Here is a 17,587-nt window from a genome sequence, read left to right on the forward strand (position 1 = left end):
GGGTTACCTTACCCTCTGGCCACACATCGACTTCATTCAGACGGGTGTCCCGAACGCGGTTTCTGCAGATGGCCTGGATGTGGCCGGTCTTGCCGCAAGCCCTGCACTTGGCGGTACGGAATCGGCAGGAAGCGCGGGGATGGTTGCCGCCGCAGCTGCCACATCGGTTCTGAGTTTCGTTGTCGCGCGGTCTGGTTGCTGTGTCCCGCCACGGTCGTTGTGCCCCTGTCGGTGGTCTTTGCGGTGTTGCGGGTTGTTGCCGGCGGCCAGGTTCAGGCCCCTCGCTTCTGAGTTGTCTTGGTGCCATCTTTCCGAATCGCCTGGAGACTTCGGCGATCTCTTCCTCCCACTGCTGATCCACCTCCCCGCAGTCCACATAGCCCTCTTGGTTAATTTCGGGCGCTGCCGCCATGCTACTGCGGGGGGGGTCGCGATACCCGGTTGACTCATACGTTAGGAGTTCGTCTAGCACTTCCTGTAAATCGCCGGTAGGTTTGGCGATTATTCTATTTTGTAATTGTTCATCGCGTAAGCCCAGCACGACTCTGTCCCGAATTCTAATTTCTAAATTATCGTATTTGCAACGCACTGCGGCTTCCCTGACGGCAGCGACGAATTTCTGTATGGACTCCCCCGGTCTCTGATTTCTCTTTTCAAAGATGCGCCGCCAAAAGAGTTCGGACCTTCGGGGAGTAAAGTGAACTTTTAATTTTGCGAGGAGGTCGGCATAGGGCACGCTGGAGACTGGTTGTGGCTGGCACAGCCCGACAGCAACTCTGTAGACCGGTGTGCCGCAGATTGTCAAAAGTGCCGCCGCTTTTTTCCGGTCGTCAGTGATTCCGTTCACTAACAGGAATCCTTCGACCTGACCGATGTATTCTTCCCAATCTTCGGGGAAGTTAGGGTCGAATTCCTTCAGTGACCCGATTTGCGCCATTCGGAGAATTTTTCCCTATTCTGCCGCGGCCACTCGGTTGACTGTGACTCGCTCTGAATTTGCCGCCTTCACGACAATTCTTCCTAATCTCTGGTCTTCTGTCAATCCCACCTTCGTCGCCAGTTGTTTGGTTCGAATTGACGAGGACTCAGAGTGGTTAACACTAAACGAGTTTATTGAATACACAAAGTCAACTGTCAACTGTCAAATGTTGCAACCTTTTATAGAGAAAGCGTTTGAACTGTAACCAATAGAAACAGTCTCTTTTCCCGCTCCTTGGTTGTGGCGTCCAATGAGTGCACCTTATTTTCCCGCTTTAAACCTTGCAAAGCTGCACTGTGTTTGCAATCTCTTCCATGGCTTATTGCTAACTATTTACATACACAACATTGCCCATCAAACATCTGGTGGTGTGACATTAGTGTAATCCTGAACAGAGAAAGATCATTAAAAGTGCAATGTTAGAATCATACATTCCTTGTTGGATTCTTAAATAGATACACCTCCAAAATTACAGTAAAGAAAACACAGTGTAGACATTACAGATATTGAAAATGCCATTTAACCTATGTAAACCTTTTTGAGGAACATACATTAATAATGAATTTTGGCACAAAAATGTTGTAAGCCTTGCAGGAGAAATTGTTACCCATAAATATCTATCAAACATGAGGCATGAATAATTAAGCAAATATTACATTAGTAAAAGGGGAAATTATGCTGAAGCCACTTCAGCCATCTAAAATGGACAGTTTTGATCCTTCTTGAATGTAATTCAGATAATTCTGTTCAGTAAGTACTTGACTGTCTTCACCTTATCGTTCAACATCTACAGGAAACCACTGGGAGAAATTATCTATCAGTTTGGACACAGTACTGTCAATATGTTGATAATACACAGAATTACACCTTTAACCCAAATCAGGCCAGAGAAACCATGGAAATTTTGACTCATTGTCCTGAAGTTATTGGGTTCTGGATGGGAGAAAACAAGTTGAAAACACTTTAGCTCCTTGTTCAGAAAAATTCTCTGCCATAAATCTGAATGGGATGGCATCTTCCTGAAGGAGTAGTTTTGTGACTTGGGGAGCTCCCCTGGATAGGAAAATAGTGTAGATGCAATGCTTGGGAAATGTTTGCTGAATGTTTTCTGAAGTACCAGTTATGGCCATAACTAGAGTGGGAGGCCCTGCACTAATTTTTGCAATATTTCCCTTTGACTGGAGTATAAGAATGTGCTCCTTATTGCCAGTGAAGATGACCTAGAAACTACAACTGATATAAAATCCAGCAGCCCACTTGCTGATGAGTGATATTCACCAAAGCTAGGTTATCCTTGTACTAAGGGCCCTGCATTCTTTCTCCTAATATTTCCAATGGCAATTCAAATGCTGGTTTTAACTCATAAAGCTCTAAATGCCTTGCTCCCTAGGATCACCTTGTCCAAAAGGAATCTGCAGTACTTGTCTAGTGCATGTAAGGTCAGATCAACACTCACCCTACTAATTGTTTTAGAGAATATTTTAGAGATGATGGCTAATGAGTAATGAGTAATTTAATTTAAGTAGTTTAAAAGCAATTGTTGTACTGTTCTCTTAGTTTCTAAGTTTTTTATTATTATTGTGTTGTCCTAAGTCACTCTGGGAGTACCTGCAGATTATCGAGAAGGAAGGAAGGAAGGAAGGAAGGAAGGAAGGAAGGAAGGAAGGAAGGAAGGAAGGAAGGAAGGAAGGAAGGAAGGAAGGAAGGAAGGGCTTTCCTGGAGTGTTGGAAAGGTACTGTAGTAGGAAACCCTACTATTTAGATTGAATACCTTGCAAGCTTTTGCTAAAATGTCTAAGTCTAGAGAGATTTTTCTTAAAGTTTAAAGTTCAGCTGCCATCAGCACCGGACTGGAGCAGCTTAAAGATGCAATGCAGATATGTCCCTAAAAGATCCCAGCTGATTGGCTAGGGTGGCTGAGTATTCTAGAAGCTGGGATCTAACACACTTGAAATGCAGTAGCAAAAGAGACAGATTGAAAATCCTGAGCTTGCCAAGAAGAATACATTTTGGCATCTCTAAATTCCTGGCTTTGTCCTATGTCCGCTGTGTCCCAACTCTCTCTCCCTCTTGGCTTTTCCTCTTAGATACTGCCCAGAGTGAAAAAGCAGAGGAGTCTTTCTTGCTGCAAATTTCTACTTTGAGAGACTCAGGTTTTTTTTTTTAATATATAAAACCTATTATGCATGCTTCTTTCACAATTTAGCTCTTATCTGAACCCTACAGGATTTTTCTGGGACAATGACATTTGAAAAGAACCAGACCATGACTTGCAATAAATTTCCTAGGTATTGTGAAAACCTTCAGGAGCTATGGAACATAGGAAGAGATGGGGAATAGAGAGAAATGAGTCTGCATTTGTCTACTTAATGTCCATTTTAGTGCCCTCACAGTTAAATTGGTCTCTTTTTATGAAAATGTTAATGCTTATTAAGTTCTACAAAGGTATCACTGTTCTGCTCAGAAAAAAATAGAGCACTGAATATTCGTTCATATTTATATCCTTTTTCCTGACATGGTCTTTGTATTTCACTTGGACAAGACATACAATTCCAACAGTACTAGTTACACTGCATCTCTCTTTTGATCGCCTGAATATTGATCAATAAAAGTACAAATTGAGCATGTGGGGAAGCAGACATACAAATACAGCAATTTTTCTTTCAGATATAATCTTGCCGGTTTCATCCAACCATCCAAAATTGTGGTGATTTTGTTTTCACACAAATGTGCTGAAGGGAAAACCAAGTGACATTCAGAAAGTTCTCCCTGCAGAGGACACACGTTGTTCTGGTTGACATCATTAAGTGTTTGCAAATATGAAGTGATTGCAATCAGGTTTGCAGGTGGAGAATAATTTAATCATTAATTCTGGTGGGTAGACTAGAGGTCTTTGCTTGAGAGGAGTTCATAATAGAGTGAAAATACTAGACACAAAAGAAATCTAGTCATCACTATTCCCTTGTGGAAAATCCACTGAAGAGTTGCAAACATACAGACAATTCAGAAAATATTTTGTACTGGAGAGACCAAGAAGCTTCTTTGCAAAGGCTCTAGCATCGTTGTAATTGTGCCAAGCTTTTAGCAAGCTCACCTAGGATGGTTACAACCTCTGAACAACTCATAATAAAAAAGGGGAGGGGGAAGCAAGTGCAATCCCCTCCAAGCCCTTTTTTCTCTTCTCAGGCACTCTGACAAACTTGCCTGTAAACTTTTCTGTACAAACTTCTCAAATCCAGAAAGAAAATTCATCTGCTAAAGTGAGAGTGGAATAAAGAAGAATTTTATGAATCCATTTGGCCATTCTTTCCTAGTGATATTTTCCAATATGTTTCTTTTCCAATCCAAAATATCAAGGTGCCACATTTCAGTAATATGCTGTGCATACACAGTAGAACACCTGTACGTAGGAGATCCCAGTCAGAATCTGTATAAGAGAGATATTTCAGTCTAAAACACCGAAGAATCATTAGCAGTCAATACATATTGAGGATTAGTAACCTGATGCCTTCCAGATGCTTGGAGATGCTTCCAGATGCTTGGAGCTATCATTTGTACAAACTCATTGCCCCTGATTTTGTAAACTAAGGCTGTAAAGCTACATAACATCATATTTTTTTAAAAAAAAAATCCCACTGACATTCAGGGACCATTCCCCCCCACCCAAGGGAAATAGAAGACAGGGCAGAATTGCCCATCAGTTGTGCATGCTATTCCTTCGGATATAATTAGGAGGATAGTTCTGGACTTGTTGTTAAAATCTAGTTGTTATTTGTTAATTTTAAAAGACCTGATAATGAGTAACAAAACAGCAACATGAAGGACAAAATTCATCCGTCAAATCCTAGGCAAAACAACAACAAAAGTGATTAAAAGTTACTAAAAAGGACCAAAGGAACCAAACTTTTCCCAGGGCAGGAATTCGTGATATACTATGACACCGTTTAAGGTCAAGTCTGGGTGCAGGGTTTTAGAAGCCAGTTTTAAGGCCTGTGCAGATGTATATGTGTACAGCCCCCTTCACTGTAATCACTTTAGGGCTTTATATCTGCACTTTAAATGAGCTTGGATGTTACTGGTGCAGGCTGGTGTTAACGGACTGAAGTGTAGATGGTTATCTGCAGCCTTGAAGCAGCCTCCCCAATTACTTGAATTTTCCAATGTTTTCAAGCATACTCCATCTTCTATGAATCGAGGCAATCCAATTTGAGTATGTGGGGTTTTTTACAATTAGTTGATGAAGCAGACAAAGCTGTAAACGGCACACATAACCACAGAAATCAGCACAGCTCAACAACTTTGATTTACTTTTTAATTTCTCAGCCAGGCCTGTTTCCACTGCTATTAATACAAGAAAATGGGATTTTCTTCTTATGTGGCCTATTTAATTAAGCCCATAATATTCCTTGAGGGTTCAATAGGTGACTTTAAAGATCTCTGAGTACTATTCTAGAAGTTTCAGAGACAGAAAGGAGCAAAAGCTTATACATCACCTTTGATCTATAAGATACCTTGGTTTACTGAAAAATATCATGCTGTTTGCTTCCCTGCAACTTTGCTGAGTAATAGTAGGGTTAAAAACCCTGCCTTAGTTTTTGTTGCAGCATTTTTTAGACAATGAAGACATAGTTTTAAGTCTTAAGGCATCAGTTAGAAAGATCTGATAACCACATTCAATAACTTTCCTAACAAATTCATATAAAACAAAATAAGACAGGATGATGATTTTTTTTAAAAAAAAAATCCAACATCTACATCAATCAATGTTTTTCATTAAAATCAACCAAATATATTGAAAACTCTGGTGACATTTTGAGATCTTAGCTCTCTTTATCATGCAATTTGTTCCAAAATGAAAGAAGCAGAGGGGAGAAAAGTAGGGAAAGCTGCTTTGATAGTTAAAAGATGATGTCTGCAAGCTTAGTGTCTTCAGACGGAATGGAAAAGAATTTGCAAACTTAAATGAAATAGGCTCATTAGGTGTCATCTAGAGTTATGAACATAAAACAACTGCCTTTCCTAAATTTTCAAATATTTTTATTTATTTATTTTAATTCCATTTATATCCCGCCCTTCTCCGAAGACTCAGGGCGGCTTACAAGCTTAGCAGTAGCCTTCATTCTATGTATATGCTTGCTTATTAGGGCTTTCACACACACACCCCAAGCGGCATTATTACAAAGTCAGCTTAATTGCCCCCAACAATCTGGGTCCTCATTGTTATACTGATCTGCATCAAGCTTAGGTAAAATTAACAGGTTAAGTTTTTCTTTTTTCTTTTTATGACCCTCTAATCCCTTGCTTTGGAGTGGAGTCAAGATGACTGAATGGAGCTGAACATTTACTGGCTGGATCCCCTTCTTGATGCCTACAGGGAGTTCACAACAGATATTTTCTCTTTGCTCCCTCACCTCAACAGGTTCTTTAAGTTAACAACGCTGAAATAGGGTTGGGGCATTGGTGTTCTAATGCACTAATGGTTCCCATTGCACCCACTCCATCAGGACTGAATACTAAAGATTACTAGAAAAGCTCATGAATTTCAAAAGTCCAAAAATGAATCTATAATTGACATCTAATCCATACATACGATCTAAGTTTCTGCTTTTGAACAAAAACCTCTACTATGTCTCTTTTCAAAGTCGCCAATTCATGTTTTATGGATGGAAGCCGCTCAAATATTGAGATAACAGTTTGTGCTGGGAGGAGACCTTGTTTTGCTATAAACTCAGTTGTGTTTTCCCATGGTAGTCTCTTTGTATTCTGATTTTGCTTGTTATTTTTAGGATTTGTTTCAGCTCCCCTGAGGCAGACATCCTGGCTGATTACTTGCAATGGTAACCAGCTATCATTTTGCTTTTCCTTGACAAGTTGGTAAAAGGTCTAGTAGTTGTTGTTTTGCCCCTATGTTTGGAAATTCCATTCTAAAGCTTCAGATTTGTTAGAGGTAGAAGAAAACTGTTTTTCTTAAACTTACAGTTCCCTTTCATACAAACTGATTCTCAATTCTTGGCTGTTTTTGCAGACCTCAAAGAAGGGATATGTCCTGGGCTAGCAATCATGGTGTTTCTTTCTTTCCCCCATAACTATCAATTCTTCACAAAATCCTTTATCAGTGTATTTGTTTTTACTATTGTGTCATCCAGACAAAGGGACGCAGTGGTTCTGTGGGTTAGGACACTGAGCTTGTCGATCAGATGGTCGGCAGTTTGGCGGGTCGAATCCCGAGTGCCATGCAACAGAGTGAGCGCCTGTGATTCGTCCCAGCTTCTGCCAACCTAGCAGTTCAAAAGCACGTAAAAATGCAAATAGAAAAATAGGGACCACTACGGTGGGAAGGTAACAGCGTTCCGTGCGCCTTTGGTGTCTAGTCATGCTGGCCACATGACCACAGAGATGTCCTCGGACAAGCGCTGGCTCTTCGGCTTTGAAACGGAGATGAGCACCGGCCCCTAGAGTCGGAAACGACTAGCACGCATGTGCGGGGGAACCTTTACCTTTACCATCCAGACAATGTTAATTAAGCAACAAATCGGTGCAATAGAAATGCTTAAAAAAATCCATCTAATCAATATAATTTATTATAAAATATTTAATGACATACAAGACCATGAAATAACCATGTGATTATTCTCAGATTGCAGACCATGAAAAGAGATCTTAAAGATCTCATTAACACTCTACAGAAAATGTAATGCATTTAGTTTCATGATAAGTTGACTAAAGAGACCATCAGGAAAGAGCAAAGAGGGTCTTGCCAGGTGGCTGGGTTGACAGACATTCCTATGCAGATGTGCTTCTGCTAAATCTGTCATCAGTTTATCAGGATCCAGCAATCAGCAATGCAAATTAGAAATGCCTAGTGGGAGAGTATGTTTGCACATCCTTAAAGTCATGTATCTCTTTTGGGAAGTCACTCAGGGTTGCCTTGATATTATTTTATTCCATACTGCCACCAACTGAGCAAGGGGTCATGGAAGAAGCTCTCCAGTGTACCTCATTTCTCTGTCAAGCCAGGGCCTCTTTATAAGTCACCTTGACCTGCCTTCCAACCCTCCTCTAAAGAATAAAGTGCCAGCTTTACATAGACACATGAGTTGTAAACTGGATGTGATCAAGACAATGAAATGAGGCCAGAAACTACGTATATTGAAGCTACAAAAGGCTTGAGCCAAACTGGTAGGTATTCAGATAACAGGAGACACTTGGTAAGAAATATCAAGCAATCAAATATAACCATATTATCTAGTGACTGTAGACAGTTTGCAAATAAATTCTAATTCCAGTAAGTATCTTGGTATCTTCCTCTACTTTTAGAAAATCCTACAGAGAAGTGATGTTTTTAAAACAATTTTCAGGAGAGAACCAGTTTGATTATTATGGAGTACATCTAGTCAATCAATACAAATAGTTTTGTTGATTCTGGTGGGACCTCCCTGATATATCAGTATAAGACTCCTGATTTTACCATAGAGTTTGGACAATTATGCATCAATACAATGTAACTCTTTTTAATCCCTTAGAGCTATTGCAAAAGGGAAAGTTGGTTATATTAAAACATAACAATGCATTGTTGAACCTCTTATTGCTGAATACAAGATCTTAGCAGACTTATCTTTGATAACTAGGCCAGCAGTTGCCTGAAAAAGTAGCTCAGAACTCTTTCTGCTTTGGCTGAGCAATTCTATCAGAATAATAATAATGTGAAGGTTTCACTGGGGAGATTCCCATCTGTTAGAGCAGATACGTATTAAGTACCCTTTCATTACTAATTCACAGGTATAGCAACTTCCTTGTTCCCTACTTTTAACTTGCAAGTAATTCCAGTGACACATCAAATGGGAATATAATTATAGTTTAAGAATATTACCACTTCAATTGTATTTCCCACTGCTTCAGATAAGATAGAACTGTTCAACCTGAATACATCCTGAATTAATGTTGCCAGCAGATAATAAAAGGACTGATTGGAAAATCCTTATCAATTTAAGAAATTATTAAGAATGAAAGTAACTGAGCATGCCTTGGAAAGCAGGATTTAGATTTAAAACTTTGGAAACTAAAGATGGTTCTATAAATTGCAGAAAGGAGGGGAAAGGCAGAAGATTGTTTGGGGGAAAAAACAACAGCACTGAACATAGTTATATTGTGATGCCCCCCAAAAATTCATCATTCAATGTTCTGATTTATAAATGTAGACTTTAATATTAAATAGTCAGATAATACTTTAGTCCTCTGTTTTATAAGAAGGAAGAAACAACTGCTTGGAATAGATACAAGGAACATCATCATGGGTGACAGTCTTCTCCCTACCACTCTAGAATAAAAGCAACATTTCATCTTCTGGGATAAGATACAGACATTGTAATGAACAAGGACATGCATTTAATTTCACAGTTACTGCTAGTGTTGGCTGAGCAGGGACAAAAATAGCCAGAGAAATGATTGAAGCCTGGGAAATGGGCACCACTCAGTCAATAGCAATGCTGATTTACCAGCAGCCTATCATGTACAGTACTTTGGAGCTGAGGGCACAGTGGCCCAAGGAAACAATTAACAAGTTAGCAGCCAACCATCAATACCCTAATTAACAACTAAAAGCTATACACAATCAGGAACCATATAAATATAATGTATAGAACACCCCAGTGCACATATTCCAGAGAGAGACAGAGAGATGTTCCCTGATGATGGGCTCCAGCATAAGCCTGAATGTTTGAAAGAATAAACCCAATGTCCAATTCAGATTGGATCCTGCAGGATACAGACAAAATTTTAGAGTTCTCCAGTCAGATACATTGCAGGGATTTATGAACATTTGTTATCTAAATTTTAGTCAAATCTAAGATTTTCTATTTTTATCAGTCTGTTTTGAGCGGGGTAATCAGTTAAAGAAATACTAAGCAATGCTTATATGTATTGTCCCTTTAATCTGGCATATGAAGATTTTTTTTTACATGAAATAAAAATGAAACAAAGCAAAATAGTTTGAAGAAAGAGAAGGGCATGTACTTTTACATTAGACATTGTGTGTTTTACCGTGTTCATATGATTATGTACTAGTATAGTTAATTTGGTTTTGATTACATTTTTGGAACTTTATCTTTTCTTCTTTACACCCCAGTTTTATTAGGTTTCAATAAAGATAAAATATTAAAAAAGAAAAAGAAAAAATAGAGAAAAGTCAAAAAAGGAAGGAGTGCAAAAAATGAAAAAAATAATTACCAAATTTCTTCAGTGCTGTTACAAATATACAGTACATTAATTTATTGCTCTAAATTTCAAAATAACATACAGAATTTCTATAATCCTAAGCAAAATCCTTAAATTAAAGTTTAAGTTCTTTTGGTTTTAAGGGAAAGGTCCAAAGTGGTTTCCACATAGAAACAAAGCTAGACAAAGTCTTTAAAAAAAAAAGAGGCAGAACTTTATTTATTTATCAGATTTCTACACCACCCATCTCACCTCAGTGTCTTTGGGTGGTTTAGAAATAAAAACACCTTACAGCAATGTAAAAAAAAAGAGAGAATTTTAAAAAAGAGAATTAAAAACCGAATTAAAACCAAGTTAAAATGAGAAATTAGCCATTTAAAAGTTAAAAAGTTGAGGAAACTAGCAGAGTGCCCTCAACCTATCAATCACCACCAGGGTTGCATATCACTCTTAGATCACCATGGCAATTAGAGAGCCAGATCTTGGCACTTTTCCAGGAAGAGAGAATGGAAAGAGGCTCACCTCACCAATGGGGTAAGGATTTCCATAGGGCAGGACGACAGCAGAGAAGGCTGTCTTCCTAGATCCTACCAGCCAAAATTCTTTAAATGATGGGGATCCACAACATACCCTTCTTATCATTATCACCCTCATTAAAACTTTCCTTACTTCAACGAAATAAAAAAATATGGAAGGGATTTGAGTCAAAAATTGTGCCTCCTTTTAGCACTTCTTCCACGACAAAACTGATGGCGAAAGGGAAGAATTTATCAAGTTTTGTTTCTACGTGGAAACTGCTTCTAGACTTTGCTCAAAACTAAAATATATATATATATATGAAACTTTGATTTTAGCTTTTGATGATTCGAATGATTTTGCTATTATAGAAATGGCTTGAACAGAGCAAAAGAACTACAAACTGAAGTGCATAATTACAAACTAATATTAATAAATGTTACATGTAATTGATCACTTTTCCATCTTTTTGGTACACTATTTTTTTTCTTGTGTTGTTGTTAAGGTTAAATGTATACTTTGGTTTTCTGTATTCTTAATTTATAATGAAATAACAAAATAAAATAAAATTTTAATAAAAGTATACATTCAAAGGTATGAAGTCAGAAAACTGATGAAAATCTTTGCGGTCATAAAATGAGTGGTCACCGCATCTGTAAGTGACAACACTGTTCATATAAATATAAACTATAATGATAGATAGACTCTTATTGCTATTATGTAAAAAAGATGTTGAGACTCTAGAAAGAGTACAGAGAAGAGCAACAAAGATGATTAGAGGTCTGCAGGCTAAAACATATAAGGAACAGCTGCTGGAATTGGGTATGTCTAGTTTAATGAAGAGAAGTACTAGGGGTGACATGATAACATTGTTCCAATATCTCGGGGGCTGCCACAAAGAAGAGGGAGTCAAGCTATTCTCCAAAGCACCTGAAGGCAGGACAAGAAGCAACGGATGGAAACTAACCAAAAAGAGAAGCAACCTAGAACTAAGGAGAAATTTCCTGACAGAACAATTAATTAGTGGAACAACCTACCTCCAGAAGCTGTGAATGCTCCAATACTGGAAGTTTTTAAGAAGAGACTAGACAGCCGATTGCCTGAAATGGTATAGAGTTTCCTGCCTGAGCAGGGGGTTGGACTAGATGACCTCCAAGGTACCTTCCAACTTTACTATTATGATTACGATTATGTTTTATTGCTATGTTGTTGTTTTACTAATTTGGTTATAGGGATATGTTAGAAAATATTGTTTGTGCACTGCTTGGAGTATCACAGCTGAATCAGATTAAAATATTAGAATACATAAATAAAGTACTAAGCAGAACTGTCATTACTTCATTTTCAAGCCAAGACATGGTTCACCAGATTCTGTCACTTTCTGAGACAGATGTTTTAGTACTGTGCCAATAATTCTATCTTTTTAAACTATTCCCATTCAATTTGTTGGAAATAAATTGCTCGCCATTTCTGCTTCCAAAAAAGAAGGAAAATTCTGACAAATTCATATGTGCCAATATTTCCAGTGTTCCAATATTTGAGGATCTGCCACAATGAAGAGGGTCCAACCTATTTTCCAAAGCACCAGAAGGCAAAACAAGAAACAATGGATGGAAACTAATCAAAGAAAGAAGCAACCTGGAATTAAGGAGAAATTTCCTGACAGTGAGAACAATTAACCATTGGAAGGGTTTGCCTTCAGAAATTGTGGATGCTTCATCGCTGGAGGTTTTTAAGAAGAGACTCAACAACCATCTATCTGAAATGGTGTAAGGTCTCCTGCTTAAATAGGGAGTTGGATTAGAAGACCTGCAAGGTCCCTTCCAACCCTATTATTCTGTATCTGTATCTATCATTTGCAATAAGTGTCTTTTACCATAGTATTTTCTATTCCTATTTTTATTTTTTAAAATTCTGTTTTATTGCATTTGGCATGTAATGTGAATGCTAATGTTAATTGCTTTGATTTGTTTTTAACAGAAAATGTTATGTATCTTCTGTAAATTATTTCCAAATAAATAATATTTACAAACTGAGCCAGGAACCTTTCAGTTCTGGGTGTAATAGTCATGGAAGTTGAAGAAAAAGTAATTATAAGACATATCACACACATATACTGTACACATACAAAAACTTCCTCTCTTTGTCTCTCTTTCTCTTACACACACACACACACACACACACAGAGAGAGAGAGAGAGAGAGAGAGAGAGAGAGAGAGAGAGAGAGAGAGAGAGAGAGAGAGAGAGAGAGAGAGAGAGAGAGAGAGACCAGCAGCAGAAGCAGCATTTTCACAAAATTCAGAAAACTAAATAAAATAAAATGCATGCTTCCTTTGCCAAAGAAGAAAAGATGAATTTGGATCACATATGTCACTACAGTATTCATTTACAGAATTATTCCCATGCACTTCACAGTGAAGGATTGCTTAGAATATAATAGGGGGGATGTAACCAAGTTACCAAGGATGCTACAAAATAGGATCTCAGGATGCTGCTGATTAGAATTACAGTTAGCCTGAATTACCACACACTTTCTTACTTATGGTGTTCAGATAATCAGGTTGCCTAGCAACTAGCCTCTTTTTCCATAACCTTTCTACACTGGAAAAAAAAACCCAATGATGCTATCCTTGTACCAAATACTGAAAAATGCCTTTCCTCTACCAATGCATTCACTTTATCTCCCTAAGTTCTTTATCCAGCAGGCAACACATCAAGACAGAAGTGTTTTTCTGTGATTTTCCCTCCCAGTAATCATGGATGAAATGCTACAATTCATTATATAGTGTCTGTTTTACCAAAACAGATGTATGTGAATGGAACCAACTCTATTTAGAAGGATGAATGCTTATGGTCTAAAAAGACCTCAAAGTGAAGGAAGATATAAACTCAAATAAAACCCTCATATCTCTAAGGGCTTGTCCACATAGACATCTTGCCCTGGCTCAGAAAAGTCCTACTTATTGTTTGCTTGAGGACATTTTCTCCTAGTATGCCTCCAACTGGGTGAACATTTATTGACTTTCACATTTGCTGATCTCCTGGTTTCCGTTCATCTCCAGATATGTTGGGGATTAGAGTTTTCATTGGTGATACTTTATTAATAATACATTGATGCAGATATTCCGTCATCCTGTAGCCTTCTAATGTGGTAATGGCCAGAGTTCTGATCTAACTAGAAATTAGAGATTCTTGTAAATATCTTCTAAGGCAGGGGTGTCAAACTGCTAGCCCGCGGGCCGGATGTGTGATGGCGAAACTGCACCCACCTCATTGCCGGCAATGGAAAAAAAGTCGCGATACATCACAATATATCACATGACATTGTGAGTTTGACACCCGTGTTCTAAAGTATCATGGATGTTGACATCCCTACTATGCTGAAATTTGATTTATTCCCTTCATTTCTGCTTGATCCTCTTTGAATCAGTTCTTACTTGTCCACTGGCATTGTTTAGCATACCAATTTGAGACTGGAACCTGCTTCAGAGTTTGGAGAACTTTTGAAAAACATTCCTTATTTTTTATGTCATTTCCTCTTATAATGTCCTTGTAATATTCTTCATTGTCTCTTCCAATAGCTGCCTATCTTTGTCATTTAGGGCTCTTTTCTCTTCCTGGCAATTTCCACTGTCTCTTCTGACATCCATTTGCTTTCTTCTATTCTTGGACCTTTGGCAGTCTCTTTTTTCACATTTATTGTTAACACCTTTGAATTCACTCTGCCATGCCTCAGATTCCTATTCAGCAAGCTTCCATCAGCTTCAGCCACATACCAGCAGCTGTCTTGGCAATGATTCCCTTAGTTTGGTTATATACAAAGAAAGTTAAGCTCACCTAGGACTCAAGAGTTATACCTGAACTCTTCTTTTTCCCCCTTTTTCAACCTATTATGAGATATTACTTGAGTTCTATGGTATACCTGACACCTGTTGGAGGATGGGGCAAGGAATTTCTCTATGTTTCCTGTATGGTATTTATGGTTACTTGGTAGTCAGTGAAATCAAGTCAAGCTAGACTTCAGATGTCTTCCTGGACATATTCATATAGCTTTCTTGGTCGCAATATGGAAGTAGTTTGCCACTCACTCCATCCAGGATGACTTTTGACTACCTAATCCAGGGGTCTTCAAACTTGGCCCTTTTATGACTTATGGACTTCAACTCACAGATTTCCTCAGCCAGAGTGCCTGACTGAGGAATTCTGGGAGCTGAAGTCCACAAGTCATAAAAGGGCCAAATTTGAAGACCCCTGACCTAATCCAGTCTATACCTTGGGAGTTCTTGGTAATCTTCTACTCTACTGCTAACTAGGTCTATGTTTGAACAAAGCCTTCCACAACCTTGTTTTCAAGAGGAATAGGCAAAAATATATTTCCCCTATATTTATCTGAAACAGCCAAGTCCATTAAATTCAGTATATTTTGGAAGGAAATGCCTGGAATCTTCTGTATTTGAAATATTACATTAGGGACCACATATTGTTTTGTGTTGGTAATGCAAGAATGTCAATTTTTTTTTGTCAGCATAAAAAGAACTCAACCTTTGCTTCCTGGGGAATTGCCATGGAATATATCTTTGTTTTCCCTTCTAAATAAATGAGATAGTAGAAAGCAGAACAATATCTAAAGCCTTTTAAGTAGGAATCAATATGATTATTATGCATATTGTTAGTAGATTTTGCTTTATATATGATTCCAATAGTGCCTATTTACCAATTGTTTCCATTCCTATTCCATCCCCATTTTCTTGTCTGCTATAAGCTCTTAGAGTAGTGTTTCCTAAATCTGGGTAAATTGCTGAAAATTGGATAAAAGTGGTTTTTCTTTGGGCAACAACACACAAACCCATTAGACAATCGCAATAGGGACATTTAAATTTACTTAAAATGTTTTACCTACATTGGGTAAAAATAACTTTTTGATAAGTGGTTTTGGATAATGAAGGGAAAAAAGTTTGGAAAGCACGGTCTTAAAGTTTTCCTTGTTAAACTAGTCTCAAGCCATTTACAAGAGATAGTAACCCTTTCAAAACTAGTAAAATAGGCTTCTATATCTATTTCCTCTATAATCCAGAAATTTTGATATCTTTGAAACCACTTCTCTTTCTAAGTTCAGAAAGCCCTAGCAGTGGATGTGCCCTTCCTGGAAAATGGACCTCTTTACTCCAAGTAATGTTTGCTTCTTAACCAGTCCTGTTCTACTTTCTTCCTTAATTCCTCTCTTTAGGATTTTTTTTCCTCTTCTTTGTTAAGGGCCAGCATGTAGAATTCTTGTACATTTTAATGTTCTATTTTCCTATGCCTCTATACTTCTTCTTTCTTCCATCTGGACCATCCATTCCCTTTGATGAAAAATAGCTTCTTTTATTTCTGATTTTTTTCTCTCTTTGCTCATGGCTGTAGAACTTCCAGAACAGGCCTTCTCCCACACCTGTGCCACAGCTGTAGGTTTTTTGGCAATTTTGCTGTGCTGACACTGGGCAAAATGCTCAGATGGGAGAGTGCACAGGTGACTGCAATTTTTCCAAGCAACCTGCTCTTCCACATGTCCCAAACAAATCACCATATGGGCAAAAGCCCAAGAGAGCTTCCTAATCTAATTCTGTTTTGTTTTGTTTTTTAACCAAAGCTTCACAAGGCCAATTATACTCCACTTCTACATTGATGTCTTCCCCAAATTAGCTGCTTATTGATATTACTTTAAACATACACATGAACAAATGCACATATAAAGACATGCACACAAAGATATTTTATATACATTTTTCCAGCATATGTATTGTTCGATGCATATTCATTTTATTTAAGGGGATAAAAACTCTGATTAATTGAAGAACCTGAAAAAGAATAAATGTGTTCTGATGGTGGATTAGTTGAAGGAGATCAATTTCCTTTATAAAGTACAGACTGAACAGAAATACAGAGCCTGTGTGATCCAGTCTAACTTTGTAAATAACATGGAACTGTGGTTTGTTCAAAATTGAGATTTCAGAATGTTCTCCTTGGTGTGCAAGGAGAAAGTTTTGAAAGTTCAGTTTTGAATAAACCACAGTTCCATGTTATTTTCAAGCTAGTGACTGAATTTTTTTCCAGCCAAAATCAATTACAGTAGAACAATTCAGGATCAAACTAACACTGGCTTCTAAAATTTGTTTCTTCTTTTCAGTAAGACCATAGTCTTACTGAAGACTACTAAGCAAGTTACAAAAAATAATGAAAAACCATTTATGTATAATTACATTGTTTTCAAAAATTAATACTGGAGAGTCCTTGTTGCTCTTTGAGCTTGATTGCTTGGTTACAGATGTCTCCTTACTCATCTGGGTAACATCATCAGTGTGAGTATTGGATTTGCTGCCTATTTATATACAGTAGGTTGCCCTACCATTATTGTAGTGTGTATGGTTTTTCTCCTTGATAGGTCCTTGATTAGGGTATTGCATTCTGTTGGATTGTTGGATTGCCTGGTGTTAATCCCTGGGTGTTGCCTACTGGTAAGGATGTGTTCTAATTTTTATTTCCTTCTTAGCTTTTTTATTGGCTTTTTTGAATATAGTAAATATATGTTTCTTTGTATTTATTGACTATTTGCCTGAGTGCCAAACTTCCACGAATTCCCTCACATTTTTGGATTTAGCTTGATTCTGTTTCCCATTTGAAATTAAGTTTGAGTCTGACCAAATGTTATGAGATTAATAAGTGTTCATTGTGTCCCCTGACTGCTAGGGGTGTGTGTGTGTGTGTGTGTGTGTGTGTGTGTACTCCCTTTAACTCTTTGTCAGCCACAAAAGTTTGAATTTACACTGTTCACCGTAGTGATGTCTGCCTGCAAAAGATGCTCCTAGACTAGAGCGAAACGCAGAACAGACTGTTTTATA

The sequence above is a fragment of the Vipera berus genome (genome assembly GCF_964194415.1).
Source record: "Vipera berus genome assembly, chromosome: 6".
Taxonomy (NCBI): domain Eukaryota; kingdom Metazoa; phylum Chordata; class Lepidosauria; order Squamata; family Viperidae; genus Vipera; species Vipera berus.